This window comes from Schistocerca americana, chromosome 4 (assembly GCF_021461395.2).
Source record: "Schistocerca americana isolate TAMUIC-IGC-003095 chromosome 4, iqSchAmer2.1, whole genome shotgun sequence".
Classification (NCBI taxonomy): Eukaryota; Metazoa; Arthropoda; class Insecta; order Orthoptera; family Acrididae; genus Schistocerca; species Schistocerca americana.
Window position 1 is genome coordinate 703,403,866 of NC_060122.1, and position 18,013 is coordinate 703,421,878.

Here is an 18,013-nt window from a genome sequence, read left to right on the forward strand (position 1 = left end):
TACTTAAAGTAATAATAAAAAGAAGAATGCAAAGAAAGAAAATAACTTACAGCTAATTTTTGTTAGGAGCATATTCTAAGCCTCTGAATAGGGTGAGATATACTTTTGATAAAGAGCGATTTACGTTCACTCTTCAATGTGGATTTCAGTATATTTTCAAGAAATAAGACGGGCAAATGGTGAACAATCAGTCACTGAAATCATGGGGGTAAATGTATGGGAGCAGAGGGAAATGTCTTTGGATATAAATGTATGAAAAAGGAGTAATTTTTGTAGTAGCCTCTAAATCGAAGCATTGGCTATAGATTGAGTTCCATAATTACTACCAATCTGTTACTTTATGTCTGTTGTGTGAACCCTGATGATTCTCATTTTTACCATCCGAAGGAGATAAGAGTAAATACAATAAACTCAATATAAAACAGTGTAGTGTAGGTGACATAAAATACGAACTTGTTGAACTAGATGCATTGCGTAGCGTTTTGTGTGTGTGTGTGTGTGTGTGTGTGTGTGTGTGTGTGTGCGTGTGTGTGTGTGTAAGTGTGTGTGTGTGTGTGTGTGTGTGTGTGTGTGTGTGCGCGCTTAACCCGACGTCCGTCAGTGGCACGATTAGTGAGTGGTTTGGAGTCGCTTTTTACCATTCTTCTCCGCTGAATCTCATCAAGGAATATGTCAAACAATCATGGAGAGGTGCTGTCTTCCTATAATCAATACATAATGAACTTTTTTTCGTTGCAACTACGGAAATGAGGAATGACAGAGATAGCAAGTAAAGAGGATAAAGTTTGCATAGAAAAGGTGAAGATCAAGAAATGGAAACAATTATTTTTTCTAAATAGGGCAATTTAATAAAACCACAGAATAAAAATCATTTACACAATATGTAGCATTTAATGCTGACGTCTTGAGAAAAAAAGGATTACAGAGGACATGTTATCAGTTTAAATTGTAGAGGTATTTCTTTTTTGTCGCCCTGTTTTAGTTGTTTTAAGCAGCACACAATATTACCTCACCTCTCACACCATAATATACAGTGAAAAGATGGCACTTTATATACATGACTGAACTGATGAATACCGTATACATTGGATAAGGCGAAACATGGTTTTTATTCCAATGACATCTTCTCAAAATATAGACACAGATGTTTGTCGTGAGAGACATATTTTAAGACAATACATCAAGGACTCAATATCATTCTTCGTATACTTGTCAACAAATTGTTTTAATATAAAAATCCCTTGATATACTTAAAATTTCCAAGACTTAAAACGCCACGTTTGCTCCCTAAATAATGAAAACTCGCAGCTTCCCAAGCCATCAGTATACTGTACATTCTTAGTGTTTCTCTGATTACCTCACAGTGATATTTCTTGTACTTCCGTGTATTCAGTATAACTTCGATGTGGTTCGTTTGCCCATTTGGCATAACGAGAAAAACATTTAAAAATAGATATTGATAATCATTTACAACAACGTCCAAAAAACTAGTGGAGGTATACATCAGATTTGCAGAGTTTCTGCGCTCACTGTAGCTCACTCGTATAACAAGGACGTCTAAGTATATCAAGGAATTGTGTTTGGGTCCCTGTTGTATTTGCATGCGAAATAATTCCAGACGGACAGATAGAATGACTGGACAGTGATAAGAAATGTAGTAAAATTCTGCAGTAAAGTTTTGTAAGCAGAAAATAAATTCTAGATCTGCAGGTAGAACATTCATTTATATCTGTAGCCTGACCTCATACTACACGTTATTTACTCATGGCATCTAGAAGTGAAACTGTGGGTTTCATTCATAAAAGCAAAGGATTCACCTAAATAAATCTTTTCATCCCACACATGTGATCCAACTAGGTTTGCGTGACAAAAATGTCGCACCAGTTGTCTGAAACAGATTTTGTGTCTACTACAATTCGTATAACCGTTTAAATTGCCTGCATTCTGAGCTATATTTTAGCAAAGATATCGAGTAATCTTTTTTTCTTTTCCATGACAGACGAAAATGTATATTCAAGAGTGATGAAACATGAAAATATTTATCTAAACAGTAGGCACACTACTGCAGTAGCCTCCACACGGTGTTTGATATGGTGGTGAGGTCAAGCCACAGGGGTAAAGTGCTTCGCTAAAGCACAGTCGTGACTCTTAGACAAGTTCTCACAAGCAGTTCCAATTGTAGTGTTACACTGCTGGTGGTAACGTAAGCACTGAGGCTGTAGGAGAACTTTGATCACAGACTCCGTTGAAATTTAGCTCTTTATAAAACACAGCAAATTGTCTTATTCAGTATACAAGGAGATCCATTTTTTTTATTCACTATACTGAAAATATACACCGCTAAATTAAACCAGTATTTCACTGTATTTACAAATACAATAAATTATATTGTGCATATATTAAATACTTTTTGGTATGAGTTCAAAAAATTTAAAAACTTTATCATTCCACTTTTATGTAATAGAAGTAGTCGACAATTTCTGAAATACAATTTTAGTCAGTAGCCGTATACATCAGTATTCGATTATCGTAGTTCTCCATTACCCACAGCCATTGCCAATGCTGCAGCACCCAGCATTAAGACTTGAAGAAAACTATGCACCTGAGTTTCAATATTCATGTATACCTGTGTATTAAGTATTATTAGTCTATAATGTATGCAGAAGACCACACATTTCGATAGTTATCTAAGTTGCAGTAACTTACGTATATCTTGTTCATTAAAAACGTGTCTGGGAAGTGGAAAAGGAGTTATAAAGGGAAGAAACCGGCGATCCGGACGGGGAGCTGACGAGAGTTAGCGGTAAAAGCGAACAGAACAAAAAGAAAAGTCACAACAGATATAACAATTAAGTTTTCTTTTTTTTATCCTTTATAACAGCACAACCTTTTGAAATATTATTTTTTTTGCACAACAGTACTTCATGCTTACTCGAACATATGGTAAAGACGAGATCGGAAAAAAGGGACAGGCCTCTAGAGCGGAAGGGCGGGAAGAAAGGAAGGTTGGAAGGAAGGAGAGAGGGGTTATACAAAAAGTGAAACGATATCCAACTGGTTTGCAAAGGAACGGAACGGTCTGGCGTACGAGGCTGCACGGGCGTGGGGACGGGTCGGTTGGAGGGGGTGGAGGGGGGGTGGAGGGAAGTTGGGGGGGGGGGGAGGGGATGGGTGTCTAAGCTAAACGTTACATCACTTTGACGAGAGCCCCCCAGGTGGCAAACTTAGCTCCTGGGCGGCGCATCAACTCGTAAACAACGCGCAGTCTATCCACAAGTAACATTATGATACATTATATATAATATTGTAATTGCTATTGTATTTTCTCTACAGGGTCCGTTCCTCGTCTTTCGATCTCCTCGAGCAATTTCTGGTTTCCTTCGTCGTGTTTGTTATTTCACTGTCTGTGATGTCTGCGAAGACCTCGGCGAGTCTCTCCGGCGAAAGCGTGGCGGGCTGCAACCAGCGCAGGTCTGTTCGTCTCTCCTCGTTTCCGCAGCCGTAGACGAGTGAATGCGATCACTTCTCTCGGGCGCGTGCCACACTTCCACCACCTTTTTCTTTTCATTTTACACACATCACATTTCTTGAAATAAGAAACACAGCACTCTCCCACAAACGTATTAACCAACATCGGCGCTTCCCGCGCCGATACTGAAAAAGTACAGGCGAAAACACTTAAAACGCAAAATGTCCAGTCCGGTGCTAACAACGAAATCTTGTAAATGGTATACGAATTTCTGCTTCGTGTTTTGTACAAGTCTTCCCGTAATCTCTGCGACATTTGTACAAAGAGCGATCGCGTCGCGGAGCGGGCGGTGCGGAGGCGGCGCCTCCGCCAGGCACCCGCGGGGGCGGGGGCGTCGGCGTCGGCGGCGGTGTCGACGTCGGTGGCACCGGCGTCCACGGCAGAGGCGCCGTCGCTTCTCCCCGCCTCTTGTCGAGCGGCTGCAGCGGCGGTGCCGTCGACGTCGTGGTGAGCACCGCCTCCTTGGTGCCGGGCCAGCGGACCGCGAGCCGGCGCGGCCTGCGGCTAAGCTCGTGAGCACCGCGTCTGCAACACAAGGCGCACACGTGACAGCGTGCAAGTCGACGGCACATGGTACGCTATTCGAGCTGTTGTAAGCTACGTGTAAAATTAAACATAAAGAAAATTTTCCGTCAGTGCTATGCAAAAAAAAAAAAAAAAAACAAAAAAAAACAAAAAAAAAACACCAGTATTAAATATGAAACACTTGCCTGATGACTGAAATTGTACACCAGCCACAAGCCGCATTTAACTTTCCTTTTACTGACATGTTTCACTCGCCAGAAGTAAGCATCTTCAGAAATTAAGTTCAAATGGTTCAAATGGCTCTGAGCACTATGGGACTTAACTTCTGAGGTCATCAGTCCCCTAGAACTTAGAACTACATAAGCCTAACTGACGTAAGGACATCACACACATCCACGCCCGAGGCAGCGGTCGCGCGGTTCCGGACTGAAGTGCCTAGTACCGCTCGGTCACAGCGGTCGGCGCAGCATTTTCGATGGAAAGTCTTTCCACCTACCATACAGCCCGGACTTAGCTCCCCCTGTTTCTCATTCTAGCTCACATCAACCACTGTCTATGAACACAACATTTCGGCACAGGAAAAAAGCTCCAGATGAGCGTAGAGCATTGGCAGAAAGCAAAGGCGGCTAACTTCTATGACGAGATACATTGGAAAGTTGGTGCAATACTACGACAAATGTCTCAGTCGGAGCGGCGAGTATGTAAGGAAGTAGCTGGAAAGTGTACAGATAACTTCTGCAAATAAGACTTTTTTTTTTAGATTTCTCTTTGGTTTGCGTTTCGCGATCGATAGGACTTTCCTTTCCGAATAGCCCTCGTAATTCTGTACCATAAATAAGATACCATCAGAATGCAAAATGTTCCTCTTTAAGCAGACGTTAATAAATCTTCACCAACGAATCCAAATATCGTATAAAGCTTCACAAGAGACAGTAATGGTATAGGCGAGTGTTTTGCAAGAAAGCCGCATATGCCGGTGCAGGTGGTCTGCCAGGTCCGGTAGAATGACGTAGGCCTATGGCACCTGATAAGACATATAAGGTGTAGGAGACTAAGGATGGAAGAAGGCGATATCCCTACCTATCGAAATACTGAATAGGAATAATCGGTAAAGAAGTAATAAGTTGTGGGGTGCCTCTCCATCTCCTAAATCCGTTAATATCTATTGTAAATATATAGCGCTATCCAGGAGCGAGAATTTACTTGTTTTCATGTAAATAAATAGCGCTGTCATTAGTTTTAATTCGTAATGTACAACTATTAGGAGACACAATTCGTACATAAATTAGTTTTGTAGACAGCAATCAGCCTATCTCCATGTGGCAGAAATGAGTATTCTTCAACAGATGTGTTAATGGGTGGAAGTATAAAAATGTAGTAATGCTCTAATGTAAAATAGTAAACCATTAAATAATGAATGTAAAAAAGCACTATCGGCTGGATAATCATTACCACTCCTCGTAGGTTTTTCCAGAGGGGAAAGAAGATCAATTCTACAATTCATTTCAAAGTCAATGCATCAAACGTCTAAAGATAACTGAAACGCATCAGAAACTTTAATTTTGCAGGGCCTTCTATCTTTCTTGCGGAGCAGGTGACTAGGTGATAGGCAACACACATTGCATATGAACGCTGCACACTGCCTACATCCTAACGCCTCTCAGGGGTGTCTGGTTCAAATGGCTCTGAGCACTATGCGACTTAACTTCGGAGGTCATCAGTCGCCTAGAACTTTGAACTAATTAAACCTAACTAACCTAAGGACAACACACACATCCATGCCCGAGGCAGGATTCGAACCTGCGACCGTAGCGGTCGCTCGGCTCCAGACTGTAGCGCCCAGAACCGCACGGCCACTCCCGCCGGCGGGGTGTCTGGCTTCAACAATACTAGTTGTTCCCCACGGTTTATCACCCCTCGAAGTTTGTCGCGAAGACTTCGAAACTCCCTGTATAAAAGGCAGTGAGCAGTGCATGGTGGTGGCATTTTTTTGTCAGTGCTAGAGTTCTTTTGGATTTTTTGTTGTATTCCATTTGTGTATTGAGCGAGAGAAAAACGTCTACGTTCCTTCGGTTCGTGACTTAATCCGAATTGTAAGTTTGAAAAGGAAGCAACCGACCTATTTTGCCTTCTCATTCCTTTTCAGTCCGAGTATGTCCTTCGTCTCTGATAATGTATTCGTAGACGGAACATTCTCAATCATTAGCACCGGCTGATGTGGCCGAGCGGTTCTAGGCGCTACAGTCTGGAACCGCGCGACCGCTGCGGTCGCAGGTTCGAATCCTGCCTCGGGCATGGATGTGTGTGATGTCCGTAGGTTAGTTAGGTTTAAGCAGTTCTAAGTTCTAGGGGACTGATGACCTCAAAAAATGGTTCAAATGGCTCTGAGCACTATGGGACTTAACATCTATGGTCATCAGTCCCCTAGAACTTAGAACTACTTAAACCTAACTAACCTAAGGACAGCACACAACACCCAGCCATCACGAGGCAGAGAAAATCTCAGACCCCGCCGGGAATCGAACCCGGGAACCCGGGCGTGGGAAGCGAGAACGCTACCGCACGACCACGAGATGCAGGCTGATGACCTCAGAAGTTAAGTCCCATAGTGCTCAGAGCCATTTGAACCATTTTGAACCAATCATTAGCTTTCCTGAAATGTTACTGTGCCGCCGTACTGAATGAAGTATGTAATTTTTTCGTCGATGTTTGAGAGAGTTTACGAAGAGTAGCATAGTAGTATAAAACTTATTAAAAATTGCAGTGGTACTGTTCGAGAAAAAATAAATGGTAACGTGGGAGAGGTTCTACATTTGAAGTTCAGTACGGCATAACGTCTTCCTAAAAGCGAAAGTCCCAAAATTGTTATTAAGTGACATCAGAACCTGTTAACGATTTAAACAGTTCTGACTCTTGTCGTCTGTCAGTGTTACAGGTGACACACTCGTTACGATAACAGAATAGCATTCATAGAGGCTTCGGTACAAATACTATTCCGGTTATTGAGATTTATATTCTGCAGTTTTCCTAAATAGCTTACGGCAAAGCACGTAGTGTGAAAAGGTGTGTCAGAGTACTGAGCAGACTATTGACTACAAAATGTTATTAATCGTTGACTTGAAATAGCGACTGTGCTTCTGAAAGGGCTCCTTGTAGATCTATGGATGGGAGGAAGGATGGAAGGTTACGAGCAAACGACCTGTCGACGACTGGGTCATTAGAGACAGAGCACGAGCTCGGAATATGGAAGGATGACGAAGGAAACTGGCTCAAGAAAACAACCCAACATTTACCTGAAGCGATTGAGGAAAATACACACAGTAATTACAGCTGCGTGCCATAACGGGGATTTGAAGCGTCATCTAGCGTAATGCGAGTCCAGTATCTCAACAACTGCTCCATCTCTCTCTGTTGAATGTATGCCGCTTGTTGACAAGCGCAGATTCGAGATTCGGTGATCGCGTCCATCGTCCGTAATGGCAAGCGGTGCGGAATCGATCGGGGGTTCGCCCCACCCCACCCCACCCCACCTTATTTCGGGCTCGGGTGTCGGTCGGAGCGCACGCTGCGGTTCGGCCGGCGCAGAATTTGCAGGCCGCAAGAATGCCACCACCGCCGCCATCGCTGCTCTTTTAACCTTGACCGGCCCCGCAATATCGGTGGGGCAGGGCGGAGAGTGCCGCGTGCCATCGGCAGCTCGGACGCGGCGCCGGCCGGCCAGGAATGCAATAACACACGCGGCAAATTCCGCCCCCTGCCCGCGGCGCGCGGCTGCGGCTGCGGACGAGGCCCGCCCCCCGCCCCCCCGGGCCAGCAACATTCGCGCTGGAATTACTCGGCGCCAGACGAGAGCTGTCCCGTGCTACCTACGAACCGTCCTCGTATTGTCAGGAAACAAATGAAACAGGAGGACACAGTTGCGATTCTGCCATTTTGTGCCAGAATCTGAAGTGGGACACCACCGAAAATTCTCTTTTCCCTTTGTCACTATGTTTCTCCCGTTTTCATTTTCTCATATTCAGACTGACGATTAGCAAATTCCCTAAATCAACTGCAAATACAACACTTCCTAAACATTTTGGTCAAAATTATACAGACTGTAGAGGATCATGAAACCAAGTAGTTTGAGATAAATAACAAATGGTGTGTGATAGGTTGAAGGTACTAATTAAGTTTTTGCAAACTGCAAATTGTAAATATTTCATAAGAAACAACTGCCAACCGTCCCGACAATCGGTGTGAAACCGCAAGAAACGATACTGAACTGATGGACGCAGTTCACTTCTATACCTACATACATGCTCCGGAAGCCACCATATGGTGCATTGCGGGACGTACATTGTACCACCCCTAGTCGTTTCCTTCTCTCTTCCTCCTGCTGATACAGCGAGTGAAAAGTGATTATCTATATGCGTCCGTATGAGCCCTAATTTCTTGTCTCTGATGGACACTCACCATCGGGAGGAACGTACTGGGTTCTATTACTTAATTACTACTGTTTACAGATCACGGCTGCTGGACCAAGATGAAGTCGTCGTTTCCTTTCCACAGGAACGATACCGGCATACGCCTAAAGGGGGGTAGGACGTCAAACTGGCCGACTTGGAGCAGGAGAGGCACCACAGGACATTTTAATTTCCGCTGTCTATACTTTCACAAATAAATTCATAAAACCTTGTCTACACGACCAGTAAGAATTCAGGTTTCAAACTCATAGCAATGTAAGTTCAAAAGTATGACAAAATAAATTTTTTTGCGTGTGAAATTTCACCATTTTTTCACTTACTATTGGCTGCATTTGTTGCTGTAGGTACACTTTTCTTCACAAGTAAGAGAGATTCTTCGATGAATTTTGCACAGCATACAAACCATACTTACAGGTGTATGAAACTCTAGAATCTATTTAATTAATGAAAAAATGAATGAGCTGTTACATTTTAAACTTTATGTTTAGAAAAAACTCAAATTTTATGGTTAATTATCTCAATTTTTGGCACAGTTTTTAATAGATTTGGAAAATTCTAGAGTTTCATACACCTGTAAGTATGGTTTGTATGCTGTGCAAAATTCATCGAAGAATCCCCCTTACTTATGAAGAAAAGTGCACCTATAGCAACGAATGCAGCCAATAGTAAGTTAAAAAATGATGACATTTCCAAAGTAAAAGAAATATATTTTGTTATATTTTTGAACATCCAGTGCTATGAGCGTGAGCTCTGAACCCTTCCTGGTCATGCTGACAAAGTTTTATGAATTTATTTGTAAAAGTATAGACAGTGGAAATTAAAATGTCCTGTGGTACCTCTCCTGCTCCAAGTCGGCCAGTTTGACGTCCTACCCCCCTTAACCGATTTTTTGAAGCCACGGAAACGTAAGTCCGGAGAGTCGGATTCCGAGCTGCGAGCAAAGTGTCCATGATTGCCAAAATAGTCATTTCGTCTCGAAAATGCGGCAGCACATGGAAATACAAACATGTGTAGTTGTCGTGGACGTTGCTGAGCATGCTTTCAAAAATGTTTCAATTGTATGTGAATTTCTAGGGACCAAACTGCTTATGTCATCGGTCCCTAGACTTACACACGACTTAACGTAGCTTATGGTAAGAACAATACACACACACACCCATGCCCGAGGGAGGACTATAACCTCCGGCGGGTGGGGCCGCGCCGTCCGTGACATGACGCCTCAAACTGCGCGGCCACTCCGCGCGGCTGCTGAGCATGCTACCTGCATCTCAGACCAGATCCTGTCTCATGAGAGGCTGCTTTTTGTAAACACGGTAAAAATCGACGTCAAGAGGAAATTTAGCAAAGGTGAAGAGCTCCTGAAAGTATAGGATGGAAATGAGATCATCTTCAGAAGACAGTGGGAGTAGTTGGTTGTTTAGAAGCACAAAAAGATCAGTTTTTCAGTGGTTTTTTCCATTAACTTTTTTAACTGGCTGTACTTCCAAACTATTGAGTTTCAGTGTACTCCAACTGGTGCTAGTTCCGCTGAATACACATCAACGGCTAGCTACTTGCGATGCTGTTGAGTCCCAGAGTGAAGACGACAAAATACTCAGATACGCTGTTGTTACTGCGATATGTGCCGCGCAGCACGCGAAGAGACGGACGCGCTGGCGCTATGGAAGTGCACACATTCGGTGCGGCCGAGCGGCCGCCAACTTCCCCGCGATTTTGCGCGGTGGTGGCTTTACGAGTGGCGACCCCAGTGCGCCTCGTAAAAAATCGTTCGCAGGGGAGTCGCCGCTGCCGCTCGTTCAAGCTGCGTAGCGAGCGAATGCCACGCAGCCGGCTGCGCACTGCGCCCACCAGCTCGCACACAGCTGCGCGATTGGGATATTTCGCCACCAGTGGCGCAACAGCTGGCGCACAGCAATTCTGAACACAACCGAGGCGATGAAAGCTTATGATAGGCAGCTGTTTTTCAGTCTGCTCACCGTTTGGTTTTTTGTTTTTTTTTCCTGGCCGTTATCTGAAGCGGAGAACTAAATACAGGTTTCATAAACCAGCGCTCGCTAACGAAATCGGTTACACATTTCATTTGCAAATACCTTGCCACACGAACCTATCGTCTAGATCTGCAAATATATTTTGCAAGTCACTTTATCGCACAAGGTGTAGGGCACTTCGTACCAATATTAACTAACTATTCTATACCCCGTTCCTCGCCCTAATCTCTACCACAAAATCTCTAACACAAAAAATGCGAGTATGTTCCTATTTATTTATAAGACTCTGACTGAAACTGGAGCAGCAGCTGCCTCATTCTAACTTATTCAGCACCTTTAACAATTTGCCCAAAACCTTTCGGCATGCGAACAAATTCGCGCTTTTTTTAACGTGCAAATCACCTCAAACTCCTACAAGCTCCTCTAAATATAACTCACACCTACTAGTCCATCACTGTAAGTCACTCTTACCCAACAACTCCCAGTTGCCCTTTTTCACTCGCTCATTCACCTCAACTATTTGTCGTCATCTTCTAGTGTCTCTCTGTCATTGTCTCCTGTGTCACAGTCACAGTCCCCATCGTACTATTCTATTACTACCGCATCATCTCGCTATCACTGCCTCCCTATTGCTCTCTCGTATGCTAATATCTCATTCCTTCCTTCCTACTTCCGCTGCCTCTTCTCAGTGTCACGTCTCTCTTCCTCATTGTAAATGTTGTACAGTCTGTTTCTCACTTCACTGCCCACTTCTACTTTATCTTTCTCTTTATTCCTCCTCCCCTACAACTGTCTCCTTCAATCGTTTCCAAGAACTGTTCTCTCACCATCAACTATGTTCCAGTGCCACTGTGGCCCTCTCTTTCTCTCATAATGCCATTGTGTCCTCCGCTCTTTCTGTAACACTACCCCTGTCTACTGTCTTCCAGTATTTATTACTTTTCCGTCTCTTTGTCGCTGCCATTGTCTTCTCTCTCAGCATAAAAAAGAGCGAATATTTTCCGACGCCAAAACCTTTGGAAAAAATTTTAAAGGTGCTGAAGAAGATAGAATGAAGCAGCTGGTACCCTACTTTTCAGTCAGAGCCTTTTAAATGATCAGGAACATATTCACATTGTTTGTTGCTCTCATGGACGCATTTTTCTGCTGGTTTATTTCTTTTCTCAACTGCAGCAGGGTAAAGTAGCTCATATGAAAATAAATGTGCTGGTCAATAAAACTTTGATAATTTACTTTTTTATGTGTAAAAAATTTTGCATGTGCTTCAGTACTACAACTTGGGATTCCCAGGTGATAACGGAGACATTTCACAGCATATTACTCCGTGCTACGTTACTTTATAAACTACATTTTCATCTCACACCGGATTTTACGTGTACAAGTAATGGAACTTTGAATCTCTGTATCTCGGAAACAGATAAAGATATTATGAAAATTTGAAAGGCTTTTCGACGTCGGGATTTGGAAATACGTCCCAAAAATTACAAATATTTTGTTGACACCGACCTACATAGGGAGGAACGATCACCACGATAAAATAAGGGAATTCAGAGCTCGTACGGGAAGATATAGGTGTTCATTCTTTCCGCGCGCTATACGAGATTGGAATAGTAGATAATTGCGACGGTGGTTCGATCAGCCCTCTGCCAGCCACTTAAATGTGATCTGCAGAGTATCGGAGCTGTGTGGCATAAAAGAAAGTTGGTAGGCGTGTTGTTTGTTCGAACTTCGCGCCAATAGCATAAAAAGGGCGCTAGTAGCGCCAGTATGAGGATGCAAATCAGGTGTGCTTTAAGTACACGCTGTAACGTCCATGAGCGTTAGTTATCTTCGACATTGGACGTGTTGAATTGATGTTAGTCAAGAATGCCTTCAAAGCGACGAAGAAGCCATTATCAACACCGCACTGACTTTGAATGAGGTCGTGTAGCGGGACTACGAGAAGCTGGATGTTCCTTCTGCGATATTGCAGAAAGACTTGGCAGGAATGTAGCCGATGTAGATGACTGCTGCCGGCAGTGGTCACGAGAATGGATGGTCGCAAGAAGGGCGGACTGCGGGCGGGCACGTGGAAACACCGAGAGTGGAGACCATCGTGTTCGGTGTATGGCTCTGGCGCATCGTACTGCATTAGCAGCAGCGATTCGAGCAGCAGCTGGCAACGCAGTGCCACAGCGAACCGTTACAAATCGCTTACTTCACGGACAGTTCTGAGCCAGACGCCCATTATCGTGCACTCCACTGACCCCAAACTACCGGCATTTGCGACTTCAGTGGTGTCAGGCGGGAACCCATTGGAGGGCAGGGGGAGGCGTGGCGCCGTATAACGATCCTGCCTTGGAGGCGGTTAAGTGGGAGATGTGTCTCAGAGCTGGATAGTGACAGATGGTGACGCGAGACTGGACGCGCACGTAGTTTATGCATCATCCGATAGAGGACAGTATTGGACAGGGAACTGATTTAGCTAAAATTGTGCCCATTAGAGTGTAATAAAGTAACAGAATGTTTTTCATAAACTGTTCTAGTATTTTCATAAAGTGTTATTATGTTTTTTGTGTAGATAAAATGTTATAAGTGTGTTTTAGCAGTATGAATGATGCGTGAGTGTGGTTTAAGATTAATATGAAGATAAATGTTTAACGAGTTATGTAGTAGGATTTAGTGTGGGAACATTTCGAAGAAGTATGGATATGGAAAAAGGGGATTTTTGTAGAATAGATTGGTGAAGTAAGTTTATGATAAAGGGAAAGTTAATTTAGGTATAAATAACAATAATAAATAACTTTATGCATAACCAAAACTTCAGCATATTAGATAATTACGTCGGTAAAAAGTGCAGTAGTTAGATTTACTATTTTGCGATTGGTTATTGATGACAAGCGTGGACTGACGCATGAAAGTGTTGTTTTGCTATTTGCTGTTGAGGAAACTGACCAATGGTAAAGCAATATTCTTCGCGCGCCTTTCTCTGCTGGAAGAGAAGAGTCGGAGCGTAGCCGTGGAACAGTTCGGACGTGTGTAGTAGTAGTTCCGAGGGAAATGATAAGTTGCCGGACCTAGCAGTGTTTCATGAGTCAAAAGTGTTGTAAAGTGACGGCATAATTATTCCGATGGGTGCGTAGAAATTTCAGAATTTTTAAGTGAACTTTGTGATGAGAAAAGACATGAATTCCGCGTGGCGTATTTAGCAGGTCGGTGGCTAAAAACTGTGACTGCATTTGATACCGGCAGACTTAATATCTGGCGAGCATTCTCAATCAAAAACAATCAGTATTTTTTGTAGCTATTACGTTTTCGGGATATGCAACATCATAAACTTGCTAACGTGAGTGAAAGGAATTGTGAGTGACTGTGTTAAGACTAGCACGGGCTTGGCAGTGATACTTGTTCACCTGAGTTTCAGAATATATTAATTGAGGAGAAAATTTCCATCCTTTCATTTCTTGTGAAAACTTTCTCCCGAAACGTAGATTAGTGACTTTAATTGCAGCCTGGTTCACGTCGAAGTACAGTAGGTTTCGCTCGGCTTCCCTGCTGATGAAATTCTGAGACAATGTTCACAGGTAGGTGCAGGTTCGTCGTAAAAGGACAGAAAGAACTGCGCCGCCCCAAGGGGGGAGGTCTGTTGCGTTTTCCGGTGATAGCTGATTCTGACTCCGTGCCAGTGATGGCCGTGTGATGGTTAGGAGCTGACCAGCTGAAGGCATGTAACCACCTTGTCTGCATGCTAGACACACTGGACCTCCATCTGGAGTAATGGTCTGAGGTGTGACTTTCTGTGACAGCACGAGCACCCTCGTAGTTATCCTACGCGACCTAACCTCAAATTTGGAAGTCAATCTGGTGATTCGAACTGTTGTGCTGCATGCCAGGGAATGTTTTTCAACAGGATAACGTGCGCTCACATACCGCTGCTGTAACCTAACGTGCTCTAGAGAGTGTCAACATGGTACCTTGGCCTGCTCAGTCACCACATCTGTCTCCAATCGAGCACACATGGGACACCATCGGCCAACAATTCCAGCGTCATCCACAAACAACATTAACCGTTCCTGTACAGATCGCCCAAGCGCAACATGAATGGAACTCCATCCCACAAACTGATATCTGTACAACACGATGCCTGCACGTTTGCATGCTTGCATTCAACATTCTGGCGGCTACACCGGTTATTAACGTACTAGCATTTCACATTTGCAACAGCGTATCTCACAATTACATTAACTTGTCATCTTGCAATATTAAGCATTTCAATATGTTACCTAGATAAATGTATTCCCGAAATTTCGTTACTTTACACTAACTATTTTTTGGTGTTGAGATTTTTTTCCGTAAATGTATTTATGTTGTTATGGTTGAGTATGGAATGAAGGTAGAAGGTGAATCCTGGTTTCAGCAAGTAGGTTATTAAGTTATCGAGACACGCTGCCGAGAACTTTGGGATCTAATATCGGAGACTGATTAATAGTATGGAGAGCTGGGGAAACATACCAGGTGTACCGGTATGAAATGAGCGTTAAGATACAAATGTGTCGATAGGGAACATTTTTTGGGAACGAGCCTTAACTTTTTTTTTGTTTGGTTGGTATGATACCTGTCAAAGATATTCAGTATACATCAAGTCATGGATCAAACAAGATCATATGTTTTCATCATGTTAAGAATGTCGAATTTTGTACCAGAAAGTGGTGATTTTCGGAAAGCATTAATTTTTTGTTTTCATTTGAAAAAAAGTGCTGTAGAGTTGCATCGAATGCTTGTCGAGGCATATGGTGATCATGCTCTATCAGAAGCAACATGCGAAAGATGGTTTCAACGTTTCAGAAATAATGATTTTTATGTAAGAAATGAAGAACGTGGAAGACCACCAAAAAAGTTCGAAGACGCCGAATTGCAAGCAATATTGGATGAAGATGATACTATGAGTGAGAAGCAAATGGCAGCAATGCTAAATGTTGCACAACAAACAATTTCTGACCGTTTGAAAGCTATGGGAAAGATCCAAAGGTGTGGAAAATGGGTGCCACATGAATTGAATGAAAGACAGATAGAAAACCGAAAAACCATTTGTCAAATTTTGCTTCAAAGACATGAAAGAAAATCAATTTAGCATCTAATTGTTACTGGCGATGAAAAATGGATTTTTTTAAGAATCCTAAACGGGAAAAATCGTGGGTTAATCCGGGACAACAATCAACATCGACTGCAAAACCAGATCGATTCGGCAAGAAGACATTGCTCTGTGTTTGGTGGGATCAGAAAGGTATGGTGTATCATGAGCTTCTAAAACCCGGTGAAACTGTGAATACTAATAGCTACAGACAACAAATGATCAATTTGAACAATGCATTGATCGAAAAAAAGACCAGAATGGGCCAGAAGACATGGCAAAGTAATTTTTTTTTACACGACAATGCACCTGCACACAAAGCAAAACTGGTTCAGGATACAATCAAAACACTTGGCTGGGAGCTGCTGTAAGTAGGCTGTTTAGGTTTTTATATTGGTAACGCCACGTAGGGCTCTGTACGAAAATCACTGGCTGTGCTGTGTGCAGTCTGTGGCTGGTTGGCATTGTTGTAATTTGCCACTGTAGTGTTGGGCAGTTGGCTGTTAACAGCGCGTAGCGTTGCGCAGTTGGACGTGAGCCGCCAGCAGTGGTGGATGCAGGTAAGTGAGATGGCAGTTTTTGAGAGCGGATGATCTGGACGTGTGTCCATCAGAAACAATACATTTGTAACAATGGAGGTCATGAACTGCCATATATATTATGACTTTTGAACGCTATTAAGGTAAATACATTGTTTGTTCTCTATCAAAATCTTTCATTTGCTAACTATGCTTATCGGTAGTTAGTGCCTTCAGTAGTTAGAATCTTTTATTTAGCTGGCAGTATTGGCGCTCGCTGTATTGCAGTAGTTCGAGTAACGAAGATTTTTGTTAGGTAAGTGATTCATGAAAGGTATAGGTTATTGTTAGTCAGAGCCATTCTTTTGTAGGGATTATTAAAAGTCAGGCTGCGTTGCGCTAAAAATATTGTGTGTCAGTTTAGTGATGATCAGAATAGTAAAGAGAGAAATGTCTGAGTACGTTCAATTTTGCTCAGCTGTTTAAAAATCAAATAACGTAAGGGATTTATCAGCCCAGTAATTCAATAATTTTTCTAAGGGGACGTTTCACTGCTACCCCACCCGCCGTATTCACCAGACTTGGCCCCTTCCGACTACCATTTGTTTTCATCAATGAGACACGCGTTGGCTGAGGAACACTTCGATTCCTACGAAGAAGTCGAAAATTGGGTGTCTGATTGGTTTGCTTCAAAAGACGAACATTTCTATTGGCGTTGTGTCCACAAATTGCCGGAAAGGTGGTCAAAATGATGTATAGAAAGCAATGGTCAGTACATTGAATAAAATGTTTTTACGTTTCAATTCAAAATTAGTGTTCCATCTTCATTAAAAAAAACGCTCATTTCATACCGGTACACCTGGTAGTTATTAAAATGTCTTTTTTTTGAGGGGGGGGGGCAGCGGAGGGCAGGCGATGCTGGTACTTGATCGCATCTGGTCGAGCGTAAGGTTTCCCGCTATGGATGGCCGTATACAAGGCAGCGGGGGTTATCGCCAGACGCAGCGCTTGCAAATAGCGGCGGCAGAACGGCGGTCGCGACCAGCGCCGCCCACGGGGACAAGGGCGGCGGCGCGGGCATCAATCAGCCGTCATGGCGGCGGCTTTGATGTTATCGCGACGCACCGCGCTCCTGCCGGCCGCTCCTGATTCTGCGCGCTCTAATTGGCCCATTGTGGTGTCATTAATGCGAGCGCCGGCGCGGCTGCTCGCACGAATTAGATAAACAGCCGCCACTCCGATGCGTGCATAGAATTTCCGCGTAGACGTCTGTCTGTACCTGCCTACAGCAGTTCTAGCGCGTCATGGCGGTACCCTACTGAACGTAATCTATACGCCCACATTCACTTCCAGAAGAACCAATTTCTTAAATGATTTGTTTTAATTTATACAGCGTCAGTCAGGAGGGAAAGCACATACTTTGAGGGATGATACTATTAATGATACTGAGCAAAAACCGTCGTACGAACAAATGTCCTGTTCTTACCCATTTCCCTGGAAACTGATGAAAACCATGTGAAATGGGACAAATGCAAGCGGTTGTAAATGAAACACTGTGATGTAATCTTTTGTTCAGACGGTCGTCAACTGCAGTCCATTTTGCAGCTGAAAATAAACACACTTTGTACGCCGAGATCGCAGTGTAGACACTTTTATTGTTCCAATATAACGGTTTTTGCAGTCTTATGCTGCCATGCTGAAGATTAGATGGGTAGATCACATAACTAATGAGGAGGTATTGCATAGAATTGGGGAGAAGAGGAGTTTGTGGCACAACTTGACTAGAAGAAGGGATCGGTTGGTAGGGCATATTCTGAGACATCAAGGGATCACCAATTTAGTATTGGAGGGCAGCGTGGAGGGTAAAAATCGTAGAG

At 43.3% G+C, this 18,013-nt stretch overlaps 1 protein-coding gene across 5 annotated transcripts in view; it reads right to left on the reverse strand.

Moving 5' to 3' along the window:
- Positions 1-822: 822 nt before the first annotated feature.
- LOC124613880 (homeobox protein homothorax) overlaps positions 823-18,013 on the reverse strand; it is a 998,899-nt gene continuing 981,708 nt past the window's right edge. For all 5 annotated transcript variants that reach the window (XM_047142615.1, XM_047142617.1, XM_047142614.1 and 2 more), the window contains one exon: positions 823-4,054. The gene's annotated coding sequence lies outside the window, so the exon portion shown is untranslated. The remainder of the gene's footprint in view (positions 4,055-18,013) is intronic.